Raw genomic sequence first — 19,456 nt, 5'->3', positions numbered from 1 at the left:
GTTGAGTGTGTGTGTGTGTGTGTGTGTGTGTGTGTGTGTGTGTGTGTAAGAAGCAGCCTTAACTAGAAGTGGATTTATATTGTATTCTGCACATCTTTATAATTATACCTGTTAACTTTCCTTTTTTTCTGGAAAATGGAAATAATATCCATCTGCTTCTTCTGTTGAGAGGATTAAAGGCTATGGAGATAAAGTTCCTGTAACTCATTGTGGTTCTTTGTGAACAAATCCAATGACATGGAAATCCACTAAGTTTCCCTGTTTGTGACAGTATGCCTACTTGCATATGTGGGTTTAGGATGGGCCTGTCTTAGATATCAGAAAAACCTGAAATCCATACTTAGGTGGGTCAGACCATAACTGGTGAAAGTCCTTTACCCAAGATTCAAGTGAGTTGGGGTTGAAAAAATTCCTTTTATTGTAGTGTTTTTTTCTCTTACTGAGTTTCCCCCTCCTGCTCAAGACAGTGAATATGTACATTTCTTGATGATTGTCATTGAGAGCTTTGAGAATGTTCTTAGAACTTTCTAATATTATCTCAGTGTACCCAAACACATTAAACATACCTTAAGATAAAAGCAACGAGTTAACAGTTATAAAAATGCCAGCAATGCACTGATGTATAGTATAACTGGCACACCTCACCAGGTCTGCCTCCCTTCATAAAGCCCAGAAAATGTGCTCAGCACCTGGTAATATTTGTCCATGATACTTGATGGTTACTGAGTGTATGCATAATTTTGATATAAATATGGAATAATGCCACAAATACCAATGAATGACTAACATCAGCAGAATTTCAGCTTGATGAATGCCAATGTTAATGTATGGTTCATTTCAACTTCACAGACTAATCACGTGTTCATTGTGCATCTGTCATTTACATGCAATAAGCCATTTTCTCACGGCCCCATTTAAAAATCAACAGTTCATTGTCACAATTCTGGAAAACAGAGTTTATTTTAAATAATTTTATAATTTCTTTTCCTGCCTATGTTCATGGGATTGTTAGTCCCTTTTGGCTCAAGTGTTAGACTGAAATGATAGTAAAATATGGGTCAAAGAACAAGGCTTGAAGGGAGTGGAGGCTTCCTATCATACACATATTATTACACATTCACCTGGGTTCCAGCTCCTCATGTGAAGACAGAAGGTGGGCCCTGGATGATCACCAAGATTCTACCTAAAGAGCAAAGAGTCTACTGTAGAATAGAAAAGGCCACCCGCTGGAGTCTTGCACAGATCATTGCTAAAGTTAGCCAGGAGTCTCCAGAGAACAGGTGCCCATGTATGTATGAGAATTGAGATTATGAACAAGGAACTGGCACCTTGGTTGTGGAAGCCACAAAGTCTCATAAGCTGCCCTGTCCTCGGTGGAGACTCAGGATAGCTGGCAGTCTAGTTCCAGCCCAAATGTCTGAGGAGACTGGGAGTCTCTAGTGCAAATGTCTGCCCAAGCAGAAACGTCAGCCTCTGTGCCCAGCTCTGAGGGTAGAAGAAATGAGGTATCTTTCCTCTATGCCTTTTTGTCTTTCTAAGGCCATTAATAGACTAAGTGGTACCCACACACTCAGGAGTGGGGTGAGTATCCTTTTTATGGAGGCCATAGATTCAAGTACTAGTATGCAGAAATGCCCTCACGGTTGCAACCTGGGGAGTAATAGTGTATGTAGCATGAATCTTAAAAAGTTCTTATTAATAAAATCAAACCTGAGGCCAGTTATTGGGGTGAACTGGAAGATCAGAGAACCAGAACAAGCTACAGCTACCTCACCTCACCGGATCCTCAGCTGGTATCGTTTCCTTAGACTGGAGGCCTCTGAGTCCTCATCCAGAATGGGTCTCAGGTGAATTGTGCTACTCAAAACCTAAAAGCTTAACCAGCTAAATGCTTAACCAGGCCAAATGCTTCTAGTTTCTGGTCTTCGCGCCTTATATACCTTTCTGCTTTCTACCATCACTCCCTGGGATTAAAGGCTCGCTTTCTGGGATTAAAGGTGTGAGTCACCATGCTTGGTTGTATCCTTGAACACATGGATTTCTGCCTCTGGAATGCTAGGATTAAAGGCACGTGCTACCACTGCCTATCCTAAGTATCTAATGGCTTTTCTGTTCTCTGACTCCAGATAAGTTTATTAGGGTACACAATATTTTGGAAACACAATACCACAAGTGTAGAAACCCTTAGCATAGTCAGGTTGACACACAAAATCAGCCACTATACATGCTTGTGGATGAACCCTGTAGTACAGTGATGTCTCCCTTTCTGAAGTTTATGAAGCAAAGACTAGGGAATGAGGAAATCTAGCTGTTTGTTGGAGACGTGGTTTCACCATGTAGCCCAGGTTGGCTTGGAACTCTGGCTGATCCTTGTGCATCAGCCTTCCAGGTTCTTGGATTACAGATGTATTCTTCCATGCCTGGTCTTGCCCTTCCCTAATTTCATTTGCTGATGCCAGAACAAGTGAGGATTCTTCAGTGAAGCCATATCTCCAACTCTGCAATTTGAGGTCAACTGGTCATGAGCATCGGTGTGTTTATATTTAGGAAATAGTCTGTGACATGGGAGCCACAGAGGAAACACGGGGAGGATGTTAGAGGCAGACTGAGGAGGATGGAGGCAAAGTGGAATGTGAATGTGTGCAAGCGGAAAAAACAGGACCTCATCTCTGCCATTAGGGTGTTGTCCCAGCCATGCTGTGCTGGCCTCTCAACTCAAAGCCCTGAAGATATGACAGAGAATGGAGCCACCTCTCTAAAGGTCCCTACAGAAACCATTCTTGACAGACTGCTTCCTGGTGGAAACTAGCCAGAAGAAGGCTCTTAGATACTTCTTACAGTAGTGTGGGGGTGGGGGACAAAAACGCCATCTAATTATATTTTGAAAAGTATACAGTTCAAAAGTGAAAAAAATGACATTAGCTGCCACAGCTTTTCCCTTTCAATAACAATTTTTACAGAGCTAATTGCAAATAGGTTATTTATTGGTTACATAGTCCAGGGAGAGAACAATTCACATTTCAACCTCATAAGAATGTTCTTTTGAAAGAAAACTCTTCTTACTGCTATATAGGTAAGCATTTTCTTTAGTGATTATACAGGTTTCAATATTTTTTTTCCAGAAAAGGGTTCTCTGTATAGTTTTGGTGCTTGTCCTGGATCTCGCTCTGTAGACTAGGCAGGCCTTGAACTCACAGAGATCTGCCTGGCTCTGCCTCCTGAGTGCTGGGATTCAAGGTGTGCACTGCCACCGCCTAGCTCAGATTTCAATAATTTAATGAATTGCAGCTGACTCTTTCCCTGTTCTGACTCTCCATTGCTCCCTCTTCACCCGTCAACAAGCATAAAGGTGGTTCCTGACTTATAACAATCAATTACACTTTGTATTTCTGATTTCAAAAGGTACAAGTGTGTGTGTGTGTGTGTGTGTGTGTGTGTGTGTTCTGTAGAAGCCATTCTTCCATTCTTGGGATTTGATCTCTTCTTGACAATATGAAACATGACACTTTCTGTTCATGCTGGGAGAAGTGGAATGGAGCCACAGCCTACAGTCAGCCACAGGGTCCTGAGGGAAATGATAGATGCTCCACTGTGCATAGTGTTGCTGAGCTGTGCGGCTACAATGTTCAGTAGCTTGGGCACAGGATATGAATTTTCACTTAAGAAATCTTTACTATACATTGGCTTGATGGGGACCTAATCCCCTTATGAACTGAGGTACAGCATCCAACAAGCACCCATTGTGTGCCCTGTACTCTTTGTCTCAGAGCATGTGTGACTGTGGCTTCCTAGAATTAAATCAGGAGCCATCCCATTTCTCCATTTATTGCTGCAGACTCAGCTGAAAGCTTGTACTGTCTTTGCATGGCTTTGATCCCTTTGTTGTGGCCAATACATTGGCCTGTTCTGTAGAGAGCCTCTTTAGTGTTACTGCAAGTACAGGTGACATTTTTTTTTGCCGTGATGCTCAGAAACAGCCGGGATACACTTTAGAGGTATAGCTTTCCTGGAGTCCTTTTGGATGAGGGCTGGCATCACATTTTCTGTATGGTGGAACAACTTCACACAATTCAGTGTACTGTCAAGATTGTACTATAGCTTCTAGAAGGTTATCTGATAAAACGTTTTTGCTCTAAGAGTAGCCTAGGACAGTCTCCTGTTGTCACAGGTCTGAGTACCTCCAGGGCAGAAATCACCACTTTAAAGACAACTGGCCAAATTGTCTTCCTAGCCAGAAGTATGTCAGTGCAACACCATTGCTGGAGTAGTGCCTGGCATCTAACAGGGGCTCCATGAATGGGTGTTAAATCAGGTTGATCTGAAGACTTAGTAAGGAACAACTGTATTACACAAGTCTGGTGAACAATTGGTCTCAGAAACTGGGACAGCCGATATAAGTCCTTGAATGTAAGCCTCGTTGTATGATAATATTCTTCATGTATAAACTGGTAAATTCATTCATTCAGCAAATACAGCGTGAATCTGTTACTATACTCTCTGTTACTGTCAGTGGTTCAACCTGTCAGTTGTGACCTCTTTGGCAGTTGCATTTCAGATATACTGCATATCAGATATTTATATTACAATTTATAACAGTAGCAAAATTATAGTTATGAAGTGGCAACAAAATAATTTTATGGTTGGGGGTCACCACAGCATGAGGAACTATATGGAACTGTATTCAAGGGTTGCAGCAGTAGGAACCACTGATCTAGTTTGTCCATCAAATACCAGGGACACAAATATAATAACATAGCTTCTTTCTTCTCAGGTCAAAGTGCTTTTAGTGATGGGTGTAGCAGAAATAAGCACGGGGTAATCTGGAAGCCCCTTTGATAGCAAACATGCAGGGATAAAAGAAATACCCATGGGTTCCTGTGGCTTGCATTAAGAAAAGGAAATAAGGAAGAACCAAACTGTATGGAAATACAGTTCAGGGCTTATTAAAGGTGCTAGGAAATGTAGTGGATGGTTGTTTGAGCCATGCCCTGAAGCACCGCCCCCAGTGAGGTAGCAGGTAATTGTTATACCTGCCTGTGACGTTGAGGTACATGCTCCTGGGGCATGGCATCTAGGGGACCTTTAATACCTGGGCTGCACATATGTGCTCTCTCTTCAATACCTCGTGGTTTTGGATGCTGGGACTGACCAGGGCAGAGCTGTGACAAATCCCTTTATTCTGTCTTGTGAGTTAACCCCCAAATAAATTCCTTTGTTCATTAAATAGATTCTGTAGATTGCTAGCAATATAATCCCAATAAGCAAGCAGATTATAAGAAAATGCATCCAAGTTAAGATGATGGCTTTGGAAATGCTGAAAAGGAATTGTCTATCTCCCAAGCTTCTCAATTCCCCAGAGTAAGTTGTCAGGACCATTAGACAAATGTTGTGGAGTCACCTTGCAGTCTTATTATTTAATTATTTACATTAGCATAGATAAAATTATGTACAAGATGTGGCCTTGGTAATATCCAAGATATATGTTCTTTTAAGTCTCTCTACAGACCATCTGGCAATGCATTCCTATGGAGGGTCACCATGGCCTTCCCATATTTGAGTTCAAAATTAATGCCACTCTTCATTCTAGAGTGACTACTTATTTCTCTTCAAGAAGCAAAAACAAAAACAAAAAAATTAGGAAGCTTGTTTTCATAAAACAAATGTGAAAATTAACATGGTTGTTTTGTCATGTGTGTATGTGTAGTATATATGCATATACATATTCCTCTCTCTCTCTCTCTCTCTCTCTCTCTCTCTCTCTGTGTGTGTGTGTGTGTGTGTGTGTGTGTGTGTGTATGTGTGCAGTGCAGAAGCATGCATGGTGTGACACTTGTGTGGAAGTCAGAGACAGCCTTGGGGTCTTCCTCACTTTTCACCCTGTCTACGTGGGGTCCCTTGTTCATTGCTGCATATGCCTGACTAGCTGGCTGGCAAGCTTTGGGGGTTTCTGTGCCGCTGCCCCCATCTCTCTGTAGAAGCATTAGGAGTACAGATGTATGCTAGTGCATCCAACTTTATGTCAGTTCTGGGGGTCCAAACTCCAGTCCATATACTTGCACGGTAGCTGCTTTATCCGCTGAACTACCTTCCCAATCTCTCCATCCCCCTCTGCTTTTTTCTTTTTCTCTTTTCTTTCTATGAGATAGACTCTTGCTATGTAGCCCGGCTGACCTGGAATTTTCTATGTAGTCCAGCTTCAGAGCCACATGGCTTTTCCTCCTGACTGTTGGATCAAAGGTATGAGCTGCTATCTGGCTACTTTTCTTTTTTAATAATCTAGATGCCAGTTCTCAGAGGCTAATGTATATTGTCTGAGGAGTAACCCAAAGTAGACCTAAAAGTGCCAAGGGTCTGATAGATCTTTTCTAACCACATAGGGTTGCAGAGCTTTGAGACTGTCTACTTTCCTTTGAAGCAGAGTGCGTCCTTCAGGAGATGGCTTACTTGGGAAAGTGGAGAGAGGGTGATTGGAATGATGATTGGCGTTACATTATCTCATTCGCCTGGCTCCACCCCTAAGCTTATACCTATGAAAACTGAAATCAGAAGTGATGAGGCTGCATAGTACAGGTCTCCTGGTTTCTGGCTTCTTTATAGAACCAGCTTCCTTGTCATACCCTGCTCAGCTGAGAATCGGCTCAAGTCTATCACTTGGTTTAATTCATGATGTGAACTCCGTGGTCAGCATAGCTTGGCACACAGAACTTCACCATGCCTTCCTGGTAGCTTTTGCTGTGCCAGGCAGTGCGCTCAGTATAGGGTGGGAGTCAGCTGGATTCTTCTTCACAGTCAGTTGTCTTGCTTGGTTTACCTATAGAGGTCCGGGTAACTTGTATGAGGTCATCCTGCTTTCCAGAAGCTGAACAGGATTTCTCAGCACAGGTCCTTGGACCCTAGAACCTAATTGGAATAGTCTGTGTCTGTCATGTCCATCTTTGTCTCATCTCGTTCATTCTGCCTAGTTCAGAGCAGCTGGGTAACTAAGGATTTTAGTTCTAAGGGGGTTTGTTTTGTTTTGTTTTTAATTTGGAAAATCTTCAGGCCTTGAACTTTATGTGCTCTTAAATTACAAGTTAGAAAATGCCCTTGAGGGAGAAAGGATTTCTGTCACTGCTGCCAAGTCTGTGCCTAAGGATCCCTTTGTCTGTGTCAGGTTTTCATTCTTTACTTATCAGATAATTCTTTGTAGTTTGCACACTAAATAAGTCTCTTCACCCATTTGAAAATGCTTACAGCTGAGTGATAGAGGGACCCCCCACCCCCACCCCACAAACTCCATGCATGGATAATAAAAGCTCAGATGTAAACCATTCTCTGCACATTTTTTCCCTTTCTTCCTAATTCATTGCCAGTAAAGCCTCTAATAAAGTGCTTGGCAACACTAACTAGTTAATCGGCAGGCATCAAGATGCTGGGATGTTTCAAAGGAGAGGGAAACCAAATATCCCTTGTCCACTCCATCACCTGAGAACAGCATTTCAGAAGGGGGCCATTGCTCTGTGGACAATAACCTGGGCATGGATTTGCTTTATTGGATTCTAGTTTCAGGTCACTACCCCAGTGTGTGACCTGATCAATCCACTTAACTGCTGTGCCTTAGTCTGTCTCTCTCTCTCTCTCTGTCTCTCTGTCTCTGTCTCTGTCTCTGTCTCTGTCTCTGTCTCTCCCTCTTTCTTTACAGGAAGATTCTTTTGGGAGAGTTTAATGATGTTAATGAGGTAATAGATTAAAAGATTTCATTTTGAAAAAAAATGCACACAAGCATAAATCAAATAGCTATATTTGTGAACATTTTATGGCTAGTAATTTCTTTATCATTGGAAGTCAAATACCTGGAAAACAGTGATTTTTTTTAATAGTGACTTTTTTTTTAATAGTGACTTTTAAAATAGTGACTTTGTAGTTATTCATGCCTTGACTTTTGGACAAACATTCACAAACTCAAATCCCAGTACTCTTTATGGCACAGGATTATTTTCTCTGTCTTTCAAGAGGCTGGAAAGTATGTCTGCCCTTTCTCTTTCTTTCCCTGGATTGTGTTACTGTGGGGATAGACTGAGCTACCAGTTCTTTCCTGAAAAGCAATGATTAAATTCATTTATTCTCTAAGTCTTTATGGGGTGCACACTCTGGGCAAGCCACAGCATAGCTTCTGTAGGGACTGGTAAAACTCAGGGACACTGTCCTCACCTGCTGGGTTAACCAATTCTAGATAGAGCCCCTACCTCTTGCCAGTAGTTACATTTTCATCATTAACTGTACTCCAGTCTCCCCGAGCTGCTAAGAATCACACTGAATGAAGTCTCTAAGAAGTGCCCCCTTGCAGGTGCTAGAATTTTGACCATCCCTTCTCATGTCTCCAAGACTTAATGGTGTTTCTGGGAACTCTGGCCAAGGTCTTCTCTCACTCTAGTGCCAAGGATCTGATTGTGCCAGGGTGGAGTACCTTGGAGGGATAGAGGGGTGAGGATGGAGAGAATTGGTGGTGGCCTTCCATACTTCCTCTCTCAACTCTGAGCCCTCACATGCAGTATACCCACAGTAACACAATTGACTTCAGGATCAGGCATCCCAAGCACATGACATGAAAGAAGGACACTTTGTGGTGGAGATATGCTGCTTGTAGGTCTTCTATTGAGAAAATGTGCAGTGAACAATGGATGAAAATGTATTTTCACTCTCCTTCCCCAGCCCTGCCATTCCTGTAATTGCTGGTGCTATGGCCATGAGTTCAGGGAAATGACACCCTGGTGACATGGCTTGGCACTCCTCTAGAGAACACAGGGATGCCAGGGAGCTGGGGACCCAGGCTCAGCCTGCCTTCCCCTCCACTAGTGCCAGCCTGTACTGTCATTGATCAAGTCTTCTTCTGGGGTTTTCTGTGTCATGACCTGCAAGTCATGTCAGGCCTCGCCCTGCTGGAAACTCTGGGCATGGTTTCTGATGTGAAGGAATCTTACCCAGATCGAGAAAACATTTGGTTTGCCTCTGGCAACTGGGTTTACAGGAGACAATGTCAATCCCTTTCCTGTTTGCCCAAGGATTTTGAAGTGTTTTCCCCTGAGTGGGAAAGGCATGTTTCACTACAACCTTAACCAAAGTTAACTGCTTGCTGACTGCTTCAGAGGGTGCTGCTGTTGTTCAAGGCTGTCAGAATCCAAGGATTTTTGGTTGTAAAATACCCCAGCTCTTTTGCCAAGTTTAAGGCTAGAGTTTGTAAAAACAGAAATATAATGGATATCCTAGTCCGAGTCCTTTATCAACCCTCATTTCTCTGCTGACAGGGGGCCCACATAGAGAGTGTTGCTCAATGTGTCCAACTCCAATGATTGCAGTACTTAACTGATGAACTTTGAACTCTTTGGCCTTGAGGGAACATGGCACACATTCTGCCTAAAAGTTGTGTGTTTATTATCTTCCAAAAACAAGAAAAAATGACATTGGTTTTTTGTTTGTTTGTTTGTTTCTAACACAGGATTGCCCTCATAGCACTGGTTAGTTTTTCATTTCTAAGATTTCCAATCCAGATGCAGATAAAACAACTGAAGGCACTGGGCAATTGAAGTGCCTCATTAAAAGAAGAGCAGAACAGATGCCAGTAAAACTTTAGGTCCCCAAGTCTGAACTTAAACCACTCTTCTTCCTCATTGATCCTTCCACTGTGAATAAAATCACAGCAGTAGGACTCATGGGACTTAGAAACAAAAGCCATTGCCATTTATATTTAAATAACCAAGAGAACAAGATGATATGTGCAATGGAGTTGAATTATGCACAAATGTCCCTTTCTGTATGAATAGAACTTTCCTGATCATTGCTTATGTGGATTAAATGGTATGTTACATGGAGAAGAGAGATGCTGACATGCTTTCCCACGTTTAACAGACCACCCCATGCTCTTTGCTTTGTGAAATTAGGAGAATAACTACCCTTTCCTTTGCCAACATTTGCCTCTTTTTATATTAATCTCAGTTGAATTGAACAATTTCTTCTCTCAGTGAAAAATAAGGCTCTTCTTTGTATTCATTTGGTTGGCATACAGCTTGAGGGCGTCCAGCTTTTCAAATACAGATCTGAGAATATCTGGAATGATTTATGCACAAAGTCGCAGGGCTAGCCAAAGCAAACCAAAGTCCATTAAGCTCAATTAAAGCTTTGTTTTGAGGGAAAAAATGTCATTCTTGCTGCTATCTAAAACTTATACCATAGTAAGGACAGAATGAGATTTCCCCTATTTACTTTAGGTTTTGAATGGACTTCATTAACTGCATCACCTTCAAATGGCTTAAAGGATGATTATTCAAAGACAAACACATATGGAATGAAGTCTTGCCACTGTGTTTTTTTAATGTGTGGTAATCTTGATCCTGGAGTAAAGAGGGAGAGAAATATTGGTTATTCTAATTCAGTTCCAAATTAAGAGATTGTATTTAAACAAAAGTGAATTTAACCCTAGATGGCATTCAGATAATAAAATTGGTTTTAGGCACTTCAGAATTCCATTTCATTTTAATACTTGAGCAGTCAAAATTGTGTTCAAATTTCTTATTGTTTAAATTATTTGTCCTAAAGTTTAAAATAGAAGAGTATAAAATACAACTTAGAAAACACAAGAATCTTTGGATATAGTTTTGCCATTCAACAAGTATTTTATGAGTTTTCATCCCCATCTTTTCTTTTGTATATTCCATTGTGATGGAATGTAAGTCCTAAAATTTGGCCTGTATACTTTAACACCCACCTATACACACACACACACACACACACACACGCACGCACGCACGCACGCACGCACGCACGCACGCACGCACGCACGTACAAAGGGGAAAGAGGGTGTGTGGGGGTCCAGATACACATTTTTCCTTTTCTTTTTCTTCTTTCTTAGTCTACTGGAAAGCTTAGCATGATTAGGAATAAGGTCATGTGATGGTTAGTCTTCATTGTTACCTTGACTTATCTGGGAAGAAGGAACCTCAGTTGAGGAATGACCTTCATCAGCCTGGCCTGTGGGCCTGTATGTGGGGCATTTTCTTGGCAGGTGATTGATGTGGGAGGGCCCAGCCTACTGTGGGTGGTGCCCACCCTGACCAGACTGGACAGAGATGTAGCCGGCCTTGAGCCTAGAAGCAAGCCAGTAAGCCATGCTCCTCTGTGGTCTCTGCTTCAATTTCTGCCTCTCGGTTCCTGCCTTGAGCTCCTGTCTGTCCTAGACTAGAAGTGCAAGATGTAATAAACCCTTTCTTCCCATGATTGCCTTTGGTCTCAGTGTTTATCACAGCAACAGAAAGCAGGCTAGTACAGATGACACTGCCTGTGCCAAAGAATGTGTATACTTGAGACAAAAAAGAAAGAAAGAAAGAAAAGATTGTCAGCTTTTAATGAATTCTTCAGGAAGCTTAAGGAGTGTTAACATCAAAGAGAAAGTTAACCTTAAGTCTTTTCAGATGATTGTTCCCAGGAAGTTGATGTCAAGCAGACTAAGTCTATACAAATATGTACACATATGATCTTCCTTACAAATCAAGAAAACTTATTGCTTCTGGGTGTTATTACTAGTGGCCAGCATAGGCCATCTTCATTTAGGTACTTGAAATTTAACATTTTATTAAACTTTTATAGTTGTGATATTAGTATTTAATTAAATATGAGTGTATTTAATTAAACGTTAATATTTGATGTTAGAATATTAAAATTTCAGTGTTTAAAGTATTCGATGTTTAAGTGCTAAAGAAATAGGCACTAATTTTTCCCATCAGTTTGAAGCCTCTTCCTTTTTGGTTTTAAGACTAGGATTCTGTCATTTTCTTGCTCATTATTTCCTTTCATGGTTTCTTTCAAATTTGCACTTTATTTGCGGTGAGCTTTGGTTATGGGCTCATCAATGACCATTAATGTGTCGGCAACATCTTTTATTAGCCTGTGAGACTGGAGCACCATGAGATTCACTGCCTCTGTTCAACCCTTGTTCAGGTTCTTGTCTGAAGTGATTGTTCATGTCTGTGATGATATCTTGCTTCTCTATCTCTGAATGTTCTTTGTTTTTCTGTATTTATCTGTATTCGCTGTCTTTCGTGGCTTCTGAAATACAGAGTGTGAGGTGGAGGAAGTGGCTTCATTGCAAATGGTAAAAATCTGTGCAGGAGTGCGTTTCAACAGATCAGGGACCGCTAATAGAATGTGTCCCTTGTTAATCCCACACACCCTCTTTCCCCTTCCTGCTGTGTGTGTGTGGGGGGGGGCGGGTGGAAGGGTAGGGGATGGGTGTGGGTGTTTAAGAATACAGACCAAGTTTTGGGACTTACATTCCATTACAATGGAATATACAAAAGAAAAGATGGGGATGTAAACTTATCAAATACTTGTTGAATGGCAAAACTATATCTAAAGAGTCTTGTGTTTTCTAAGTTGTACTTAGAAGTTTTATATTCTTTTTATTTGAAACTTTAGGACAATTAATTTGCATGGTGTTCACTGTTAATCATGTGATCATCCATGTGCTACTATCTAATTAGAATGCAAAATAATCCATTACTATGTAGTAGGATTAAGCATAGGCTTGTGGACCCCTTTTTATATCCTTTCTATTAAAACTTCACTGCTGTTCTGTTTTTACTAACTAGAAGAGTTTAAACATATATAACAAGAAAATGGATTAATTCAATGTAAAAATTTCTGTCAATGCATAGCTGTATTTGAGAGCCTATTGCCAACCATTATGTTTGGCACCATGGAGACTAACACACAGTTTCTTTCTCCAAAAGTAGCAAAGAAACCATGCAATTAAAAAGCAAACTATTAAGTAGTACAGGAACCCGTATTCATGTAGCACTTTGTTGATGGACCCACTTGACAATAATGTCATTTTACAAATGCAAGTAGAGATTATAAGAACTTCTGTGGGTTTTTTCTCCCCTAAAGTAGCCAAACTAGTAGTTGGTGGCAACCCAGCATGCACTGGGCTAGTGCTCCCCCTCATTTTGTCTGGACTGCCTGTGACTGGCATAGATTAGTTCAGTTCAGCACCACTGATTGCAGAAGTCCTCATGTTGCTGGGCTTGTGTAAAGAGTACACACAACACACACTGAAGGCTTAGCTGTGGACTCCCTGTGGATGTCGTTCTTCTCTTCTCATGGAGCTCAGAGGTAGTAATTCTGTCTTCCCCTTTCTAGTATGATGTCCACATCTGCTTTGCATCTATGCCTCATGCTGGAGTGTTCCATACCCATACCTCTCTTGTCCTGGGCTTGTCTTATAGCCTCTATGCTGTTTAGATTGCATGGAATCTGAGCTTTTGGCTGCAAGTTGAGAAGATGAAAGATGCACAAAAGCCCCTTTCCCTACTGAAGTAGCTCATCCTGACTGACACCACGGGAGTAACCCCTAGATCCATAAGCTGATCCCTTGCTGTGGACCACAGAGAGGAACTTGCTTAATTCCTGTTGTGACTCTGTCCCTATCATAAGAGAAAGTGGAATTGTGGGGTTGTGTTTACCTTGAATGTGCATTTCCCTTCAAGAACTTTTTCCAGTTTCTTTGGAGTTCTGAATTGGTTAAAACCATCTGTCTGGAAATGCGTTTCCATGATGTCTATGTCACCCTCTCCTTTTTTGTTTATCTGCTAAAAGTCAAATACAATACCAGTATGCCTTGTAGGGTGGGGTAGATTATGTAGGAATCTATGGTATATGGAAGAGTTATGGACAAAAATATGTAAATGAACCATCGTTCTGATGTTTCTGCTTTAGGTAGTCACATTGCCTATTAACCTTTCCTTGAGTTCTTTATGCAGCCAGATGCTTGATAGTTAATATTCTATTGAAATATCTGATCTTCCCAAAAGACTTTTCCTACTGACTTCCTATAATAGTCCCTCCTCCATAATCATTGTCCTCTCCTCATATTATTTGCTTTTTCATCACACAGCGATTTAAAAATCTATGCTATAATCTATTTATTTAACCACACTGCCTGATCTCCACTAGAATGAAAACTGCCCAAACACAGGGAATTGGTTTGTTCACTGACATTCTGTCCCGTCTAACACAGTACCTGCCATGAAGTAGGTGCACTGTGAATGTTTCTGAGGGGGAATGGACAAAGACAAAGGAAAGGCTGTGAAAATGGGGAATGCATTCTACTGCTCCTGTCTGGTGTAACCACTTGTTTTTCTCTTTCCTATGGAAGCTAAAAAGAGGAAGGAGGAAATAAACAAGGAACAAACTGAAAAATTAAATGTATATGGGATTGGAAGTAGACTAAGAGTGGGGATGGATGACCTGAATTTTTAACAATATGCTGTGAATTTTTCCATTAAACCCAATGGAGCAAAACTGAATTGAATCACACATTTTTAAAATTTTGACTCTCAGAAAAGGCCAACTAAATATACAATTTTATAGTAGAGTCAACTTTTAAGTGTGGTCTGTATTATCTCTATTGCACTATTTAACTGTACATTCAATATTTATTCATTTGTTTATCTATCTATCTATTTTTATGTGTATGGGTGTTTTGCCTGGATATTTATCTGAGTACCATATGAGAGCCTGGTGCCCACAGAGGCCAAAAGGGGCATTGGATCCCCTGTGGCCAGATGGGTATGAGCTACACTGTGGGTATTGGGGATTGAAGTGGGTCCTATGGAGGAAGAGTCAGTGTTCTTATCTCTCCACTCCCACATGCAATATTTATGTCATTGTGAGTTCAAGGCCAGCCTAGTCTACAAAGTGAGTTCCAGAATAGGCAATATTTATGTCACAAATTCCTTTTAAATGATCTTTAAAATACCCTATTGTTCCTGACCAGATGTATTTTTCATATAAACATTTGGTGTTTATAGTTATTAAATAAATTCAAAACACCTATTCCAAGCAGATCAAGTGAACATGCTCCATCAAACAAAATATAATACTTCATTTGCTTATAAGTTGCTCTCTGAAATAGGTGGATTGCAAACTATTGTTTTATTTTCTTGAAAAAGGACAGCATAATTTCAGTATTTAATAACTCACTTATAATTTACTCAAAGGAAAAATAATCAAAGAATGGCCTACTCTTTTTGAATATGTTCTTTTCTGAAATGTCTTGACTTTTTTCACTTGGTAATTCTGATTTCTTTGTTTACTTTTTTCTTCCTTCTTTCTCTGCTTTCTCTCTCTCTTTCTTTCTTTTTATGGGTGGATGGAATAAGGTGGGATGGGGTAGGGTAGAGAGGCAGGAACTCACTCTGTAGTCCTGACTGGCCCCAAATTCTCTTTAGAGACCAGACTATCCTCATGCTCACTGCATCTTGAGTGCTGTGATTAAAGCTATGCTCCACTGTATTAGGATAATTACCATTTTGTGACCAGAGTTTCAGAACATTACTGAGATATTTGGGCTTAGGAGCTATGTGTTGGTACCTAGACATCTTCCTCAAGTTTTCTTTTCACAGGAAACACACACACACACACACACACACACACACACACACTTTATTGTACTAGTCAAGCCAGCTCTATACATTTTGTTTTCAAAGTCAGAGAAGAAAAAATGGAAGGCAAGGGGCAAGCACTTTTATTCTCTTTCCCCATATTTTGTTAGTGTTACCTAAAAGGCACAAAGCATGGAATCTTCTTTATTTTCTGGAAACTGTTTCAATCAAATAATTAGAGTTGTGACTAGGTTTACTGACCATATCTCTAAATGCCACTTTTGCATCTTCATGGAATGACTAAAGAACATTTTCCAGCTAGGACATCAACCCCAGCTTTTTGTTGCTTTTCACAAAAATTTTATTCCTTGTAAAATTAGAGATTAGGGATGTGAGGCTAGAATTTCAGAACAAGAAAAAATTGGACCAGAAGCCATGTTTATCTCTCTCCCTGTACTTTACCGAAAGATCATATAGGTAGCTGATGGCAAATATAACAAACTACTCATAAACTCCATTTTATATGTTACTTTATGCATAGAGTTTCCCCTTTTTTACTTGGATTTACAATTTATATATACTATTTCAATACATAACTTTGTATATTTATGTGTATAAATGCAGAGTAAAATTACTTGCTGGTGTTTCTGTAGACACTGCCTAGTTACCATACACACAACTGTATAAAGATGCATTCACCTGAGCATTGTATGAGCATGGTACAATATCTTCACTGTACTAAGGATATCTTACCGGTCTTTGCATTGTCAGTCTTAGGTTGCTTTTGTCTTCATACATCACCATATGTCACTGTGCCATCATAAAGAATAATTTGACATAGTCTACATATAAAGAAAAGTTGATTTATTTAGAAAACAGTTTCAGAGATTCAAGCTTTGGCAGCCCAGGTGGCCTCTTGTAAGGGCAGCGTGTGGTGACACATGACAGAAGCCCATGTGGAGGGAGCAAGCAATAATACCTCAAATGGGAAGCAGAGACCAGGACTCCACCATCCCTTCTGTGAGCACAACCCCAATCAGATCCTCACTAGACCCACCTGGTAAAGGCTCTACCTCCTCCCACCCTGTCACCAGGGATGGTTTAGTTATGTGAAAATATGGAGCACAACCATATTTAAACCAAAGGACTAGCAACGAAGTTCAGTGCACCTCTATGTGTTTAAGAAGCTTGGCTTATCTTCCTAGGGATACCTTGGCTTTTGTCCTTTATTTTCTTACAGAATTGTTACCTTGTTGAATATAGGAACTTCTTGTATATTAGAGAAATAGCCTTCTTGGGTTGGTGGCAGAAGCAATGAACTTTTATTAATTTATCTTTCACCTCTCCCCTTGACACTTTTGGTCATGACAAAATTACATTATTTTCTTATAGTTAAGATTATAATTTTTTTTCTGAATCCCTTTAAAATTTTAATATGTATCTCCCACTATAAAATTATTTGGAACACACATATGTCTTACATTCTAACAGTTAGAACATTTAAAATCGATCCTGATCTGAGATGAAGCTTCGACTTCATTTGCTCAGTGTTCCTCAAGTGCTATTGTTTGTTAAGTAGCTTGTTTGGCATCTGAGGTTTATCATAGCATCTTTAGTCCATTCTGTCTCGTTATGGAGTTGAGGCCAGTTTTTTTATTTTCTGTTCTATTCATTGATCTACATGTTTTAATCATTAGCTCTACTGTATTTTATTACTCAAAGAGCTTACTTCCTCTTCACTGTGGGATACATTTTAAAAGTGATACTATAATTTGTTACCCATTTACATTTAAGCAATGACTTTTAGTATATTTTCACTTTATAAAATATTTTTTTATGTTCTTCTGTTGGTGATAAATTACCCCGTGAATAGGATCAATAAGTTGGCAAATTTGAAATTGAGATTCAAGTTTAGTTAAGTTTGTGGGGGCAGACTTCCCATAATCATCAATTAATATGGTTTGCTGGGTAAGTAGGAGCTGAGGACGGAGATCTTAGGAGGTGAGGGCTCAGTATCCTTCCTTCAGAGGGACATGAGATCTGAGTGAGGGTGAGGGTGTCCTGAATTTACTGCATTCTGTAATGTGTCTGAAATGGAACATGTCAAGAGAAAGGATGTCATTTTCTTCTGGGTTTGGTGGAGTTGTATGAAAATGTTTTCTCTTTGTAGTAAGCATGGCGAGATAAAATTTATATAGTACTCTGAGTTCTCCTTAAAGAACTTAAATATGGATGGGTGAATGGATGGATAATAGTTTAAAAAGTTTTTCAATCATAGAAAACTTTTGATTCAAGAAGCGCTTTACTTGTTCTCTGGCTAAAGGCTTCTAACATAAAGCACCAGGGCAAATTACATGGTGTTTGATCACACACACACACACACACACACACACACACACACACACACACACACACACGGCCCAATAGGCCTTTTTTGAGTACAGCAGCCCTGTGATCAGGCAGAGTGACTTATATCAGACACAGGTGCCGAGCTGCTGTGACTATGACGCTGTCTAGCTAATATGCCATGTAGCTAACACTTAAGTTTGGTAAAGCTAGAGATGAGGTGCTATTTGGTAAGCTATCTTGTTGTGTCTTAGTGTCACTGTTTAATCTATGAAAATGGCTACCACTTGGCTTTCTCTCTTCCAAACACCCATCTGTCTTACTTGTGACACATAGAGGGAAACAATGCATATATTATCTGCCCCACCCCAATAAAGACTCCTTTAATTTCTAGGAATGTTTTAGTAACTAGCAGATCATATGATACTCTCTACTATTTGCAAATTGATGAAAGTTCCATTTTTTAAAAAGGAGTTATGCTTAAACAGATCTGAAGCCTTTTTTGGCCTAGTGTATAGATGCAAACCCTCTTAACCTTGCGGGAATGAGAACATAAGTAGTAATTTAAGATTAAGTTGCAAATATAAGTTGCATTGTCAAATTTGTCATAAACGTTCCCTTGTTGGGCATCATGTATAGAGATAATTATATTTTTATGAATCTAAGAATAATGAAATACTTGCTAAATTTCTCTGATAAAAAAATGTCTTTCAAATCTCAACATCATTCTCACTAATCTTCATATTCCCAGAATAGTGTCTGCCACTTAATATTTATTGAATGAATAACATAATGGAATTGATTCCTTAGAAAGATAGTTTAGAATCAAGAAGGAAAATATTTCATGTAATAGATAATGTGCACACATGTCCACTCTAGCTTCTCCACTTTGATTGAGAAGGATGCCTCTGTGTCCCTCCTCAATTCTGTAGTCAAGTAGGCAAGAGAGATTTTGAATCTTTGTGTGGGCAGATAAGGGATTATAGCAGTAAGCTACATGATGTCCTTACTCCCACTTTTTACTTTGTGGAAACAAAGATAAATGGCTAGATAGGAACTTTCAAAATATTATGACAAAGTTAGCTGTCAAACAAATGAACATTCCATGGGAACTTGAAGAATTACATCAAGGCTAATCCTGCATTTGAGATGCTCTTTTCCCCCCCATAATAATAACCTGTTTTTAGAAGTATCCGCATTTTTTATATGCCACGAGATTACAGATCCTATGCTAACCTTAAGGTTGAAGTAAAGGTCATGGTTAAATGTTAAGGCTTTTCTGGAATGTTTTGGTTTTGAAGTTTAGAGTTGACAGGGTGCCCATAGCTAAGACCCCAACTCTTTAGTCTGTACCACAGATAAGAGTAGGGCATACATTTTTTGATTCACCTACTATCGTTCCTCAATCATGCTATGGTTTTATAAAACTGTGTTACCCTAGCCAGGTCAGTAGTGTATACCTGCAACCCTAGGATTTAGAAGGCAGAAGCAGGACTGCTTCAAGTTCAAGGCTGCCCCTGATAAGTTTCAGGCCATCCAGAGCTGCAGAGTGAGATGCTGTCTCAAAAAGACAAAAAAATAAATAAATAAAAGACAAAATATTTAAGAATATGTTGCATAATAGGAAAGGGCATATGCACATGGCACTTGGGTCAAATCCAGCCAGGTTTGTTTAAGACAGTTTGTGACTGTCCAAC

At 40.0% G+C, this 19,456-nt stretch overlaps 1 protein-coding gene across 4 annotated transcripts in view; it reads left to right on the top strand.

Moving 5' to 3' along the window:
• Pcsk5 (proprotein convertase subtilisin/kexin type 5) overlaps nucleotides 1-19,456 on the top strand; it is a 434,887-nt gene that overhangs the window by 73,190 nt on the left and 342,241 nt on the right. The window lies entirely within an intron of this gene.

Source organism: Peromyscus maniculatus, chromosome 1 (genome assembly GCF_049852395.1).
Source record: "Peromyscus maniculatus bairdii isolate BWxNUB_F1_BW_parent chromosome 1, HU_Pman_BW_mat_3.1, whole genome shotgun sequence".
Lineage (NCBI taxonomy): Eukaryota > Metazoa > Chordata > Mammalia > Rodentia > Cricetidae > Peromyscus > Peromyscus maniculatus.
This window is presented reverse-complemented; position numbering and strand designations above follow the sequence as displayed.